The 17,463-nt window shown below is 41.3% G+C and overlaps 1 long non-coding RNA gene across 1 annotated transcript in view; it reads left to right on the top strand.

Annotated features, from left to right (window-relative positions):
- LOC143735380 (uncharacterized) overlaps positions 1 to 17,463 on the top strand; it is a 101,508-nt gene that overhangs the window by 30,624 nt on the left and 53,421 nt on the right. The gene's annotated exons all lie outside the window — the stretch shown is intronic.

Genomic DNA, 17,463 nt, shown 5'->3' with positions numbered 1-17,463 from the left:
GTGTGCGGGGAGAGTTTTTGGGAGAGTGAGTTTGCCGGACTATTCATTAGATAATGAATAATTTGTGTGTGTGATTGCTCCAGAAGCTACAGTTAAAATAGTCCAAGTGACTACAGTGGCTCGATCTTAAGTTTATCAAGCGACGAGAATACTTTTGGTTCGCAGAAAACCCCCCAAAAAACGACTTTATTCAACTATTCATTTCCTTCTCTGTGGGCCTCAAGTGAGTTCACGTACTGTAACAGCGTACGCAAACACGTCAGTGTACGTCACACGTAGGTAGGCTCCCTATTGGCCGACGTACAACACAGAAGTGCTACGCTGTAACACTACGTGAACTGACTCTTGAGGCCCACAGAGAAGGAAATGAATAGTTGAATAAAGTCGTTATTTTTGTTGTTTTTTTCGCACAAAAAGTATTCTCGTCGCTTGATAAACTTAAGATTGAGCCACTGTAGTCACTTGAACTATTTTAACCATGTCTTTGATAACTTTTCAGGGCCGGCAAGTTTCAACCCTTTAAGGGGCTCACAAACCGGACGAGAAGCGCCGCGTCAAGCAGCGCCGTGTCTTTAAAATTCGAACACATTATTCTCTATGAGTGTACACACACCGGGCGGTGCCATTCGGCGTCTGTCCGCGGCGCCCAGCTACGGCTCAGGACCTTGTTCAAAACCCTGCCGCGCCACAGAGCGACATTTACATTACATAAGTTTTATATTAAACTTACATTTATTTGTCTCAAATCGTCGTTAATGTATATACTGACTTCACCCTGTGCTGCAATATACATTTAGTTTAACATTCCTAATTTAACAGCTTGAATAAAGTCATATTGGAAAAAAAAATTAACAAACATAGCCCTTTTAAATCTTTAATTTCCCCCTGTTGTGCCACTTTTCAATACTCTACCATACTAACCATACTCTAACCTCAGTGCGAAATTTTAAAAGCATAGGCTATGTAACGTTTGTCTCTCGTGGTTACATTCACTGTCGTGTACTGCCACCTACTGGATTTACCAGTTCACAACACACTTCAGGTAATTTCTGTAGCGGAGCGAAATGATAGACATTTTTACTTGATTAACGTTCAAACATCAGCTATTATTCAATTAACATAAAAAATCAATAATAAATCAAGTTAAAACTCACCCATCGTGCAGCTCTTCTACCAGGAGTTGATTCAAAATTGAGCTCAATAAAGTGTGAGTTGTCCTAGACACAACGCGGCGCTGCGCTTCTCGTCCGGTGTGCGACCCCGTTAAGAAGCCTATGGAGGAGTGATCCAGCTCTTAGATTTAATCAAAAATATCTTTACTTATGTTCCGAAGATGAACAAAAGTCTTACGGGGTTGGAACAACATGAGGGTGAGTAATTACTGACTCATTTTTGGGTGAACTATCCCTTTAAGAGTTTTTCTGTTAGAACGGTGTCATGTTAGCGGCCCCTAAGTTAGTAACTAATGATCTTCACAATGGAAGTGAATCAATCAATCAATCAAAACTAACTTTAGCTGGACAATGAATTTATTCTAGAGCTGCTGTAAAGCCAAAACAATGTTTCTCTGTTACTTTAATTTCCAATAATCACTGTAAAGCTGCTTTGAAACAATCCATACTGTTAAAAGCGCTATACAAATGAAGGTGACTTGACTTGACTATATGGGGTTGATTAGGAGGAGGATGAAGGAGGACAATAGGCAAATTTGGCATGGGTGCTGGGGTTACACCCCTATAACTCTTTTTTCGAAGTACATCCTGTGATTTTTTAATAAACACAGAGAGTCAGGACCTTGGTTTAACGTTTCATCCGAAGGACGGTGCTTGTTACGGTATATTGTCCCCATCACTACTGGGGTGTTAGGACCCACACAGACCACAGGGTGAGCCGGACCCCCTGCTGTTCTCACTAACACCTCTTCCAGCAGCAACCTGGTTCTCTTACGAGAGTATCTCTCGTACTGCGTAATATCTTACGCTATGGGGAAACCTCTTTTCCACGAGATATTGAAGCCAAAAATTATCCTTTAATTTTGATTAATGTAAAACGCTGTGCGGCAGCGTGCAGACATAGGCAAGACGGCTCGCGCGCCTATTGGCTGCCCTGCGGCAACAGCAGCAGCCTATCGAGAGAGGCCCTGCGTGACGTGACATCCAATGGGGGCGCTTCGCGCCCATTTCGTCGCGTCCCGCCAGAATAGGCGTGGCCTTGGCCTATAAATACGCTCGACAGGCTGATACAAACTGATTTTCATCTCTTCAGCGAAGCACTACTGCATCGCTGGATCCGGAGTGAGAAGCCGCGCCGTCTGATAGTAAGCCTTCTGCGGGACGAGCCTTCGAGCCTGAAGCCGCTGGCCTTCACCTCGCCGCCTTCAGCCGCCGTACCTGCTACGCTTTCCGGCGTTAATATCCTTTTTCACTGCTAGAGTGTGTGTTCGCCGTCGCGACTCACACTCTCTCTCTCTCTCTCTCTCTCTCTCTTTATCTAAAAGAGCAGCGTCTTTTTGAAGTCGCTTCGTTCCTGTGGAACTATTGCCATGGTGACTCTGAGGACTTGCCTGGCATTTTTTCTCAGAGTCTGCACTCCCGCCCGCTGTAGTGCCGTGCCGAAAAGCCCGTACTCAGCGGGTCCTCGAGCCTTCTCCAGCCCGTGAAAGCTCGCCGGTTCGCCCGCCAGCTTCACCAGCTTCAATCGAGTCGCTCACTGACGGACAGCGGCCGCCGCGCGCCGCCGCTTCCGCCATTAGTGACGACGAGATAGCTGCATCGGTAGAGGAGGCCAGCTATTGCCATGGTGAGTGAGACTCCCGCCCGCTGTAGTGCCGCGCCGCAAAGCGCCGTACTCAGCGGGTCCCCGAACCTTCTCCAGCCGTGAAAGCTCGCCGGTTCGCCCGCCAGCTTCACCAGCTTCAATCGAGTCGCTCACTGACGGACAACGGCCGCCGCGAGCCGCCGCTTCCGCCATTAATGACGACGAGATAGCTGCATCTGTAGAGGAGGCCAGCTGCTCTATCCCCGCGTCGGACAGTGAGGATTGGGCGAGCTCTGTGGACCTCCCCCTTCTGCCCGCGGGCCAGCATCAAAACTGCGGCTAGCTTTCTTTACGTTATAAGAAAGCTACCCTGCCCCCGCCCCCCGTGGGCATGCGTCACCGGCGAAATGAGGAAAGAGTGTATTTTTAGTCCCGCCGAGGCCGGACCAATCTCCATTTCTCAAACATTTCTCAGCTCCTCTTAGTTTGAGCGGCTGAAAATGTCAATATTGCAGCAGTGAGCCTGTTGTATAACACGCACGCCTGCAAACAAACGCCAACACACACAAAACTGTGATGACGCTCTATTATGTGCTCGAGCTATTTAAAGCTTTTGTTGTTTCACCCTGTGGCTCAGTGGCGAAACCTAAAGCCATCGCACGGGAGACCCGTGTTCGATCCCAGCTCTCGCAGCAGATAATATTTAGTCTCGCCGCGGCCAGACTTGCACTGAAACTTTTCGCTCGTTCAGTTCCAAGAAAATGTGACTGTTCCAGTGTATTCTGCAGTAAACAAGCCGGTACCATGGCCCACTTGCCTGCACACAAATACCGTTTCCACGGCGACCCAGAAAAATCATATAAGCAATGTATTTTCTGGTATTCCGGCCACAGCCGATGGTGTTATGAGTGTAATAAAAATGCCCACAGCCCAGTGTTCATTTCTACACACAAACACAGCCCGCCACAATGCAGGGCTCGCACATATGAAATTGACTCATGTCAATTGTGCATTAAATGTAGTGAATGTGCCCACAACCCAGTGCCCACAAACACTACACACTGCATCTGCCACGTTTTCTGTAAAACGAAACCAACACACATACAGTCAGCTATGACCCACGGTGTTTAAGTCTCGCCGCGGCCAGACTCCACCGAAACCTCTCGCTCGTTCAGTTCCAAACAATGTGACTGTTCCAGTGTATTTCGCAGTAAACAAGCCGGTACCACAGCCCGCTCGCCTGCACATTAACGCCATTTTTACGGCGACCCAGATAAATCCCAAAAAAGAGTGTATTTTCTGGTATTCCGGCCACGGCCGATGGTGTTATGAGTGTTGTAAGAATGCCCACGTCTCAGTGCCCATTCCCACACACAGACACAGCCCGCCACAGTTCAGGGCTAGCACAAATAAAATCGACTCATGCTGATTGTGCAAACGTAGTGAATGTGCCCACGACACAGTGCCCACAAACACTACACGATGCGTGTCCCTCGGTTTCTGTAAAAACGAAACCAACACATATTCAGTCAGCGCAAGCCGACAGTGTTTTCAGTGCAGTAAATGTACCCGCTGTCCCGCGCCCACATTCGCTCACAGACACGCTGAACCCTACGGGGTTTGTCCCGCTCGCTCTCTCTCTACAATCTGTCATAGAGAAATCGAGCGCGACCAGGCTGCCTGCCGTGATCGGCGCGCCCCCCGCCTCGCACACTTTAAACACAGAGCCGGCGCCAGCCGAGCGCTGATGAGGGGGCGTCTGAAATACCGAGAGGGGGCGTTCACATTAACGCACGTCACCACTTTTTGCCAGGGTCGATCTTCTCCCCACCACTTTTTAAAACATCTTCGCGGCACGGATGTACCAATACAAATTAATAAAACATCTCCAGTTAACTAGCAGAGGATTCATTTTGTTCGTTTGTCAAATTAGAGTTGTTCTAGCGCTGAAATGTGTTGCTTTTTAAATCAAGTGATCAAGTGCTCGTGGCCGCTGCGATCAGTGAAGCGGATACAGTGTTGTCTTGTGGCTCGCGCAGTTTTCACACTTACGCGCGTTTCAATCTATCGCTGTTGCGGGAGACTCTATTCGTTACAATGAAATCACAAAAGAAAATGCACACAAACGTGTCCCTGCTTGATATAGACTGTTATAGACGATTGATAAGACGTTTTGATGAGAGAGAGAAAAAAAAACTTTTTGCTAAAAAGGCTTAGCCTTCCCCTGGCCACGGACTTGAGACTAGCAATATACAATTCGAGTGAAATTTTCTCCCTCAAAAGCAGCCTGACTGCTTCTACTAGTTGCTTTTATAAAGAAATGCTGCACATAATTGCTGGTCTAGGATCAGTTTCCTCCACTCCATAACCAAATGATAAGCGCGACTGGGCTGGCTCAGCTGTGGTCTGTGGAAAACGACGTAAACTGCATGCGTGCGCACGCGTAGAGATAATTCATGCGCGTGATAATTCATTTTATGCAGGATTTATGCATTTTTTTTCGATAAACAATTTTTAAATAAATGAAAGAAATATAATTTATAAATTGCAGGATTTATGCATTTTTTTCGATAAACAATTTTTTAATAAATGAAAGCATTATAATTTATAAATTGCAGGATTTATGCATTTTTTTCGATAAACAATTTTTAAATAAATGAAAGCAATATAATTTATAAATTGCAGGATGTATGCATTTTTTTCGATAAACAATTTTTAAATAAATGAAAGCAATATAATTTATAAATTGCAGGATTTATGCATTTTTTTCGATAAACAATTTTTAAATAAATGAAAGCAATATAATTTATAAATTGCAATGTTTTTATTAAAATTTTATCACTTTAAATACTCATTCATTTGCACGTTGTGTCCGAGCCCGGCCCGGCCCGACAAATTAACTGTAATTATGAGCCCGAGCCTGTTTAGGGATAAAAATTGCTAGCTATGAAATTAGCCTTGGCAAGACAAAGACGTCAGCTATTTTGTTTAAAAAATCAGCAACATTTCCTCTAAATTTACTGACGTTCTCAACTACTTTCTACACTGTAAAAAAAAAAATCGTAAAAAAACGGTCAATGACTGGCAGCTGCGGCTGCCAAACAAAAACCGTAAAAATAAAGTAAAATATCGTAATTTAAATGAAATGCAAAAAACTTTTACAGAAATTTTCCTTAATTTTTTTTACAGAAAAACACTGTTATTTTACAACTATTTCCTGAATTATTATGATCAAACACCTTCATTGTAAAAAAATCCCATAAAAAACAATCAAATGACTGTCAGCAACGGCTGCCATACAAAAACCATAAAATTAATGCAAAATATCCAAATTTAAATAAGTGCAAAATACTTTTACAGAAATCTTCATTAATCTTTTTTAACATAAACACACAGTTAAAACACACAGTTAAAACAGTTATTTCACATTTATTTTCTGATTTATTTACTGAAAAACATGCAGTTAATTACATGCATGATTTGCTTTGACTATATACGTCACTACATCAGCAACTACACAGTTACTGTCACTTAAATAAAGAAACATGCAGCATTTCAACAGTGTTTATTTGCTCATCCTGGACTGAAGCTCAGGCTCTACTCTTCAACACAATGGTGACACACGAAACACACCATACAGAAACACTTTAAACCCCAACAGAACATTAAACACTACCAGATCTCTCAGGATTGCAGCATCTTCACTTATTACAATCCAGACTTTATTTCTTTCATACTAACATTATTGAGAATTAACAGAGGTTTAGAAGTTGAAGCTTTATTGAAAAGAATAAAGTTTGATGTCACCATGATGGAGATCAGTATTTGCTTTAGTTGGTCTCTTGAACTTTTAGTGTTGAACTTTAATGTTTCTCTGGTTGCATTAACTGTGTGTCTCTGATGCATATTTGTTATGGTAAGAGTCTAAGAGAAACTCAGGTCGGTTAATGTTGGTCGCTTAGTAGTGAGTATAGTCATCATGTAGAGTCCGGCTCCATTGATACCATCTGAAGTATAATATCTGATTATGTCATTAAATATTAGTTATTCATTTTGCATGACAAGGCTTCTATAAAACATTCTCCAGTGCTGTGATAATAAGATTTTATGAAGTCATTATACAGAAAATATTTGACAGGATCATATAGACTCACTCAGACATCAAGAATCAGCGTATGAATCACAACAATGGTGACAATGAAAAAAAAACTTTTTTGGTTGTCACCATTGTTGAGATTCATATGTTGATTCTTGATGTCTCTATACAACTAAAAATCGACAAAACTATTTTTTGTAGTATATATATATATTTTTAAATGCAGGTTATTATAATACTGATACCACAATATTCAAAGGTCATGTGAAAAATTATGACATTAATTAAAAACTTTGTACAAAGCTAAATTCCACCTAAATACTCTGTAATCTAAGCTATCACATACAGAGATTTGACTGTCATATCGGTGAATCAGATCATCATATGATGACTATAACATCATCAATTAATGATTGAGATCATCTGATATTTTCTCCAGCATTTATGACGAACGTGTATCAAATACACAGTTAAAGCAACCAGAGAAAAGCATAAGTTAAATCTCAAGGGTCATGACCCCAACTAAAGCAGACACTGATCCCAATCATGGTGACATCAAATTTATTTTAAAGTTTTTTACACTTTATTTAAATTAGCATATTTTACTTTAATTTTATGGTTTTTGTTTGGCAGCCGTAGCTGCCAGTCATTTGACCCTTTTTTTACGATGTTTTTACAATGAAGGTATTTGATCATAATAATGCAGGAAATACCTGTAAAATAACAGTGTTTTTACGGTTTATTTAAATTAGCATATTTTACTTTAATTTTATGGTTTTTGTTTGTTTGTTTGTTTGTTTCAGTCATTTGACCATTTTTTTACGATTTTTTTTTACAATGAAGGTATATGATCGTAATTATTCAGGAAATACCTGTAAAATAACAGTGTTTTCCAGTTTATTTAATTTAGGATGTTTTACAGTTTTTTGGGGAGCTGACAGTCATTTGACCATTTTATCATTTAACTGTTTTGTTTCTATTAAATTACAGATTATATTTGTAATTTTACATAAATTTTTATGTAATTTAAGAAAACAGAAAATATACTGTATGAAAAATACAATCAATTTTCTGTATAAAAAATGTGAATTACTGTAATTTGTCATTAATGTCACAATACCTAAAATAACAGCTGAATTTTTATTTTACAGATATTATTTGTAATTTTACAGTGTTTTGAGTATAATTTAAAATTAAAGAAAATGATTGTCAAAAATCACAGTTATTTTCTGTAAAATTAGGATTTTTTTTTACAGTGTAAGTTACTTTCCCCCGCCCGCAACATTAATGTTTTATCCCTCTCCTGCCCACAAATAGACTTTTTTTCTGTACCTCCAAAATACAAATACTACGTGTTGCCATCATACACATCAGACATAAGCATAAATGCTCCTGATAAATTTGTTACTAAAGCATTAACTTTAAAGCTTGTTAAAGCACACATATAGTTGTTCTTGTTGCTTTTCTGCAACAGAAGAATAAAAATGTATTACTTTTTATGTTTTATTCATAAATATTTCTAGTTTGAGGGAGTCCCGTGATTCGCGAATCGTTTTATTCTCCCGCAACCCGCACACACAGAGTGAGTGCATTACCGCCCGCGCTCGGCCATCAAATCTACACTGTAAAAAAAAAAATCGTAAAAAAACGGTCAATGACTGGCAGCTGCGGCTGCCAAACAAAAACCGTAAAAATAAAGTAAAATATCGTAATTTAAATGAAATGCAAAAAACTTTTACAGAAATTTTCCTTAATTTTTTTTACAGAAAAACACTGTTATTTTACAACTATTTCCTGAATTATTACGATCAAACACCTTCATTGTAAAAAAATCCCATAAAAAACAGTCAAATGACTGTCAGCAACGGCTGCCATACAAAAACCATAAAATGAATGTAAAATATCTTAATTTAAATAAGTGCAAAATACTTTTACAGAAATCTTCATTAATCTTTTTTAACAGAAACACACAGTTAAAACAGTTATTTCACATTTATTTTCTGATTTATTTACCGAAAAACATGCAGTTAATTACATGCATGATTTGCTTTGACTATATACGTCACTACATCAGCAACTACACAGTTACTGTCAGTTAAATAAAGAAACATGCAGCATTTCAACAGTGTTTATTTGCTCATCCTGGACTGGAGCTCAGGCTCTACGCTTCAACACAATGGTGACACACGAAACACACCATACAGAAACACTTTAAACCCCAACAGAACATTAAACACTACCAGATCTTTCAGGATCGCAGCATCTTCACTTATTACAATCCAGACTTTATTTCTTTCATACTAACATTATTATTGAGAATTAACAGAGGTTTAGAAGTTGAAGCTTTATTGAAAAGAATAAAGTTTGATGTCACCATGATGGAGATCAGTATTTGCTTTAGTTGGGCTCTTGAACTTTTAGTCATGAACTTTAATGTTTCTCTGGCTGCATTAACTGTGTGTCTCTGATGCATATTTGTTATGGTAAGAGTCTAAGAGAAACTCAGATCAGATAATGCTGGTCACTTTGTAGTGAGAATAGTCATCATGTAGAGTCCAGCTCCATTGATACCATCTGAAGTATAATATCTGATTTTGTCATTAAATATTAGTTATTCATTTTGCATGACAAAGCTTCTATAAAACATTCTCCAGTGCTGTGATACTCAGATTTTATGAAGTCATTATACAGAAAATATTTGACAGGAACATATAGACTCACTCAGACATCAAGAATCAGCGTATGAATCACAACAATGGTGACAATGAAAAAAAAACTTTTTTGGTTGTCACCATTGTTGAGATTCATATGTTGATTCTTGATGTCTCTATAAAACTAAAAAAAAAACTAAAAAACTTTTGTGTAGTATATATATATTTTTTTTAAATGCAGGTTGTTATAATACTGATACCACAATATTCAAGGGTCATGTGAAAAATTATGACATTAATTAAATACTTTGTATAAAGCTAAATTCCACCTACATACTCTGTAATCTAAGTTATCATATACAGAGATTTGACTGTCATATCAGTGAATCAGATCATCATATGATGACTATAACATCATCAATTAATGATCGAGATCATATGATATTTTCTTCAGCATTTATAACAAACGTGTATCAAATACACAATTAAAGCAGCCAAAGAAAAGCATAAGTTAAATCTCAAGGGTCATGAGCCCAACTAAAGCAGACACTGATCCCAATCATGGTGACATCAAATTTATTTTAAAGTTTTTTACACTTTATTTAAATTAGCATATTTTACTTTAATTTTATGGTTTTTGTTTGGCAGCCGCAGCTGCCAGTCATTTGACCCTTTTTTTACGATTTTTTTACAATTAAGGTATTTGATCATAATAATGCAGGAAATACCTGTAAAATAACAGTGTTTTTTCGGTTTATTTAAATTAGCATATTTTACTTTAATTTTATAGTTTTTGTTTGGCAGCCGCAGCTGCCAGTCATTTGACCATTTTTTTACGATTTTTTTTTACAATGAAGGTATATGATCGTGATTATTCAGGAAATACCTGTAAAATAACAGTGTTTTTCAGTTTATTTAATTTAGGATGTTTTACAGTTTTTTGGGGAGCTGACAGTCATTTGACCATTTTATCATTTAACTGTTTTGTTTCTGTTAAATTACAGATTATATTTGTAATTTTACATACATTTTTATGTAATTTAAGAAAACAGAAAAAATACTGTATGAAAAATACAATCAATTTTCTGTATAAAAAATGTGAATTACTGTAATTTGTCATTAATGTCACAATACCTAAAATAACAGCTGAATTTTTATTTTACAGATATTATTTGTAATTTTACAGTGTTTTGAGTATAATTTAAAATGAAAGAAAATGATCGTCAAAAAATCACAGTTATTTTCTGTAAAATTAGGATTTTTTTTTACAGTGTAGTCCAGCGCCGCGCTCTATTGCGTTGAGTGCACGTCTCTAGATCAAAGGCCCGGCCCGGCCCGAGGATATTGGCAATGTTTATTTATATTGGCTGCCAGGCATACAGTGCTTGTTTTTTTTTTTGCTCAAATTAACAGTTTGTAAACGTATAGTTGCGCTAATAACAAGTGAGTTAACGGGAGCGTTTATACTGGGACGCTTAAGTTGTTGTTGGCGACGTTGGTTAAAACTACATGGTTAGGAAATCTATTTAAATGCAGGGGAAGCGCACATCTTAGCCTGACCCTGGAGTTGGTTCACCCTCCGCCTATGCCGACTCTCCCAATTGCCCCCGATATGCATTATTCAACCTTGAAATTATGGAATATCCGTTCTACAGTCCGTAGCCGTCGTGTGATCTTTCCCGTATGAGAAATTTAACGTAATGCTAGGGTGAGCGAGCACGCAAAATCAAACGACCAATCAAAATACGACTTTGTCTAACAGACTGTCCTTAATTAAAATATTATTAATTCAGCTTAATATTCACAAAAACAAGAAAATGTGAAAATGTAATTGGCAAATGTGATTTTTAAATAGCATATTTTATCAGTACAATCCCGTTTACATTCATGGTGATCTGAGGGGGCGGGAGAGTCCCGTTGAGGGGGCGTCGCCCCCTCACGCCCCCCCGTGGCGCCGGCCCTGTTTAAACATAGTGTTTATGTCTCAGCACACCGAAGCTCTGCAGCTGCCGCTATGCCGCGGCCAGAGCCGGATCTCATTCTGCCTCTAGCTATTCACGCAAATGCGTGGGCAAAGCTTCCCGGGGTATCAGAATGGGTGTTGAACACTATAAAAAGAGGCTATTCGCTACAGTTCGCTCGACGTCCGCGCCGTTATACGGCGCGTGTCGAAACCATGGTAGACAACGAAGTATCTCATCTACTTCGAACCGAAATAGTGAAACTACTGAGCAAAGGGGCCATAGAACCTTTATCTCAGGCTCAGAGCGAAGGGGGTGTATACAGCAGATATTTTCTGGTACCGAAAAAAGACGGGGGTCTCAGACCCATTCTAGATCTGCAACAGTTGAACAAAGCGCTTCTGAAACGCAAGTTCAAAATGCTGACAACCAGCAAAATCCTCGCGCAAGTGCGCCAGGGAGACTGGTTCATGTCAATAGATCTGAAAGACGCCTATTTCCAAATACAGATTGCGTCACGTCACAGGCGATTTTTGAGATTCGCCTTCGAGGGCCAGGCATATCAATACACAGTCCTACTGTTCGACCTGTCCCCAGCATCCCGTATATTCACGAAGTGCATGGACACGGCTCTCGCACCCCTGAGACTTCAGGGCATGCGAATTTTTAACTACTTGGACGATTGGTTGATTCTAGCTCGATCACGATCAGAGCTCATAGAACACAAGACCACATTACTCGAACATCTCGAGAATCTGGGTCTCACAGTCAATTGGGCGAAGAGTTTGCTGTCTCCCAGCCAGAAAATTTATTTTCTGGGAACAGTGATAGACTCGCTGCCTATGACAGCAAGTCTGTCGCCGGAGCGGGGACTGGACATTCAGCGCGCCGTGAAATCCTTCCGCCGCGGCTCTATAGTCCCGCTCAAGCGGTTTCAGAAAATGCTGTGTCTCATGGCCTCTGCATCTTCGGTACTTCAGCTGGGCCTGCTTCGCATGCGCCCACTGCAGTTATGGCTGAAAGCGCGAGTTCCGCCCGGGGCATGGGCCGCTGGTCTGTTTCGCCTCAGGGTCGACAGGAAATGCGTCTCGGCTCTGAAACCTTGGAAAAAAGCCGACTGGTACCAGTCATGCGTGAGTCTGGGGACTCCCTCGAGTGTGATGGTGGTGTCCACGGACGCCTCCACCTCGGGATGGGGAGCGCTGCTCGAGGGCAGACCGTTCTTTGGCCAGTGGTCAGAACGGGAGAAGCTCCTACACATAAACTGTCTAGAAATGCTGGCAGTAGACAACGCGCTAAGGCTCTTTTGTCCCCAGATAAAAGGTCGCCACGTCTTAGTCCGGTCGGACAACATGTCAGTGGTGGCGTACATAAATCACCAGGGCGGCGTCAGGTCCCGAAGCCTTTACAGGCTGACGAAACGCCTCCTGGACTGGGCTCAGCACAACCTGCTTTTACTGAAAGCAGCGCATGTGCCTGGTCACCTGAATCTGGGACCAGACAGACTGTCCAGAAACAATGTCCCAGCAGGGGAATGGTCGCTGCACCTGCAGACGATCCAAATGCTGTGGGAGACATTCGGCAGAGCGCAGGTGGACCTGTTCGCGTCCCAAGAAAACGCTCACTGTCCGAACTTTTTCTCCAAGAGCAGGGATGCGCTGGCCCACGTATGGCCCCGACGCCCCCTCTATGCTTTTCCCCCCATCTCGCTCCTGCCTCAAGTGCTGGAACGAATCAGGGAAAATGGATGCCCAGTGCTGCTCGTGGCTCCGCTATGGACGAACCAGACTTGGTTCCCAGTCCTGATGCAGCTGACCAGCACTGCCCCGTGGCCGATACCGGTGAGGAGAGACCTCCTCTCTCAGGCAAAGGGCTCGATTTGGCATCCTCGCCCGGAATTATGGTCCCTACATGTGTGGGCCATCAACGGGTACCCTCTAACCTCCCGGAGGGAGTGTTAAACACGATCACGCAGGCTAGGGCCCCGTCTACTAGACGGCTCTACTCCTCGAAATGGTCGGTGTTCTCTACCTGGTGTCAAGCTCAGGGCTTTTCACCCGTAGACTGCGGGGTTACGGAAGTGCTCTCCTTCCTTCAGGAGCTGCTGGATAAGGGTAGAACCCCGTCCACGCTCAAAGTATACGTGGCGGCCATAACGGCGTTTGCAAAACTGATGTCTGGCCAGTCACTGGGGAAAAACGACCTAGTCGTGCGATTCCTCAGGGGAGCTCGGAGGCTGAATCCTCCCAGACCTCCCTCTGTCCCTATGTGGGACCTTTCTACGGTTCTGGAAGCCCTGAAAGGTGCCCCATTTGAGCCAATCCATTTGTCAGACATGAAGCACCTGTCTTTCAAAACGGTATTTCTTGTGGCTCTTGCTTCAATGAAGCGCGTGGGGGACTTACAAGCGCTTTCAGTAAGCGCGCCCTGTATGGAGTTTGGGCCTAATGACTCAAAAGTCATACTCAAACCAAGGCACGGGTACGTGCCCAAATCCCTCAACACACCGTTCAGGGCCCAGGTTATTTCCCTGTGCGCCCTCCCGGTGAACAATGAGGAGGCGGATGCTAATCTCCTTTGCCCCATCAGGGCGCTGAGAGCTTATGTGTCCCGCTCGTCTGTCTTCAGGCAGACCGAGCAGCTCTTTGTTTTGTTGGGCGGACGCTCCAAGGGACTGGCCGCATCAAAACAGAGCCTATCCAGATGGATAGTCGATGCCATAGCGCTGGCTTACACTTCTAAGGGCCTGCAGTGTCCTTATGGTGTCAGAGCGCACTCCACGAGAGGCGTGGCCTCTTCCTGGGCGTGGTCTAGTGGGATTTCCATGCATGATATCTGTATGGCGGCGGGCTGGGCCTCGCCGTCTACATTTATAAGCTTCTATAACCTAGAGGTTCCCGCCTTACAGGCCAAGCTGCTGTCGGTCTAGAATTCAGTACTATCTGTCCCGCTGCGCCGGCGCAGAATGCTGAGTTTTGCTTGAGTATCGCTCACTGATCGATAGAACAGCTCCATGGGTGTTGAATAACCCGTACTTTTGCCCAGTTCAGGCTGAACGCGTTCACCCTGTCTGCGGGAAATACTGTTAACATAACTAGCTCCTGTGGGATGCTATTTCATGGGGAATGATGCTTGTAGCCTCTCTTCTCCGACTCTCTGTGAGTCTACGGTGATTATGCACTATATGAGCCCCGGGCTACTGCCCTTGGGACTTTAGTGTGGGATCCCAGTACGCACGGCGTCTTACATTGTGTTCCCCATAGCGTAAGATATTACGCAGTACGAGAGATACTCTCGTAAGAGAACGTACTCGGTTACTAACGTAACCTCGGTTCTCTCTAGAGAGGGAACGAGTACTGCGTATCTTGCCGTGCATACAACAGCGCTGGTTCGCTTCAGCGATGAAAACCAGTTTGTATCAGCCTGTCGAGTGTATTTACAGGCCAAGGCCACGCCTATTCGGGCGGGACGTGACGAAATGGCCGCGAAGCGCCCCCATTGGATGTCACGTCACGCAGGGCCTCTCTCGATAGGCTGCTGCTGTTGCCGCAGGGCAGCCAATAGGCGCGCGAGCCGTCTTGCCTATGTCTGCATGCTGCCGCACAGCGTTTTACATTAATCAAAATTAAAGGATAATTTTTGGCTTCAATATCTCGTGGAAAAGAGGTTTCCCCATAGCGTAAGATATTACGCAGTACTCCTTCCCTCTCTAGAGAGAACCGAGGTTACGTTAGTAACCGAGTACGTTTTCTCAGGAGGTTTCCCATCCTGGTACTGACCAGGCTCAACCCTGCTTAGCTACATTGGGCAACAGGGTGATATGGCTGCTTTGGCCCTTTGTTAAAAAACAAAAGTCCATGCATTTTGCAGAAAAAACATTGTTTTGGTTGTGCTTGGGCTCTGCGTGACTGTGAAACTGTAAAAACATTTAGACCACTTAACTTAGTGATTGCTATCAGGATGTGAAGAGAGTTTCGTCCAGCATAAAAAAAAGGAAAAAAAAAGGTTTGGAACAAGGGATATAGGGGCCAATGAAATAAAGTTGAGTTTTGTTTTATTTTCTTTACTTTTTTCCACTAAATTAGATACTTGAAAAAAATTGTTAGTTTTTTGCTTAAGTTGCTTATTGAAAAGTAAAACCTTAAAAAAGATTTCTATTCACTGATGATTATGTGTTCCCTTATTGCTAGACTATTGTTGTTTTCAATTGCAATTCCTTATGCTTCTTTCTTAAAGCACATTTATCAGCATATCTCATCAGATCTGTTTCTTCTGAGTTCAGTGCAAAAGTATCCAAAGCATGGAATTAAATCATTGAGTATTGTCATTGTTCTTGGTTGCATATGCTTGAGCACATCTGATAAAGTGGTCAGTGACAACCAGTATGTATTGTTACAGTCCTGACTAGCTTCTGTTTTCTCATTTGTGTTTTCCTGTTGCCCAGAGGCATTTGTCTTGTTTGTGTGTGTGTTCTCTCTTTGTGTGTTTGCAGGGTCAAGTCAGGCTGTGGTTGATGTGGGCGATGAATCGACTGATAAAAAGTTTCTTCTTCCCCAGTGTGGTTGTCGATTTAAGGCCTTTCCAGCACCAGGAGTTTTTGAGTATTAATTTGTTATATCGTCATTTTTTTCTGTTTTGATGTTGTTTGCTCGATTAATTTCTGCATTACCTTAATAAAATTTACTTTTTGGTTAATTTAATTTGTGTGTGGCCTCCCCGTTTGTTATATTCCCTGAGTCAGGTGGTTTTATAAAGGTACTCAATACTCAGTTATCTTTATTCCTCTCCAAGTGAAGATAGAAACGAGTTAGAATAGAAATATATAGATAGAAAAGTAGTTTTAATGCTTCTCATTGGAGCTCTATCATGGGATACTTGCTTTTATCTTTGGTTAACAGGCCCATCTGACCATAAACAACCTCTCTCTCATTTACATTTTTATTAATTTTTAATTTTATTTAGTTAGTGTGTTTCCATCATGGAATAAAAAAAATAAATAAAGGTAAGTCACCTCACAAGTCTGATATTTTCTTGCATTTTATTTCACAAAATTCTGACTTTATAAGTCACAACTGATATGTTTAAGCTAGCAATTGCAAGGGAAAAACAAAAACAAATTGGGAGATAAAGAGTAAAAAAAAAATCATGGTGGAAACAAGCTTCCATAGATATTTCTATAGCCATGACATTAATACAGAAGCATATTGCAGTCAGTTATAATGCTTATTGTGTAATTTGATCATTACACTTACATGCAATTTACATCCACATGACACACTGGCCATTAATACATTTATTACAAAAGCAAATTTGACAACAAATAAATAAACGTTAAAAATATTACAGTATTTTACAAACAAAATATTAAATAAAATACATTATAACAAATATTAATAAAATACCAACAACATAAATTGTGCATATTTGCACTTTATTAAACATTTCTTTGCTTTTAAACAGGCCATTTTTTTAATTTTCAACTTCTACATATTTTCCTATTTAGCAATGTTCAGATAGACATTTCAATTTCAACGTCTTTTTATTTTTAATTGCTGATAAAGATTTTCTAATCTTTAAGCTTCAGATTGGTGTTAAGGAAAACTACTTGTAAGTGAAACTATCCTGACAGCTGAATGGGGAGTAGGGATGTGCACATCGATGCTGCAGTATCGATATATCGATACTCACAGGCTACTTACTTGGTATCGATATCCTACCTCTACAAAAATATCGATATTAAAATTATATTCATAATTTCTGCATCGTAAAGTGTTTTTGGTACTTCTGTTTAATGTTTGTGCTAAATAGAAAACACCCCTCCCTGACATATTTAGCTGGCCCGTGAGAGAAGCGAGCGATGTGCCCTGCCCACACGTACACGACACGCATCAGACAGTTGCACACTTCCGCATAGACCGGCTCTATGGCAGAAAGAAAGCGAAGCGTGGTGTTACTTTTACAATTACGCCCTTAAAGCAGCCAACTTTTATGAATCAGA

This window comes from Siphateles boraxobius, unplaced genomic scaffold, assembly GCF_051911475.1.
Source record: "Siphateles boraxobius isolate OS27281-9 unplaced genomic scaffold, OSU_SipBor_1 13, whole genome shotgun sequence".
NCBI lineage: Eukaryota > Metazoa > Chordata > Actinopteri > Cypriniformes > Leuciscidae > Siphateles > Siphateles boraxobius.
This window is presented reverse-complemented; position numbering and strand designations above follow the sequence as displayed.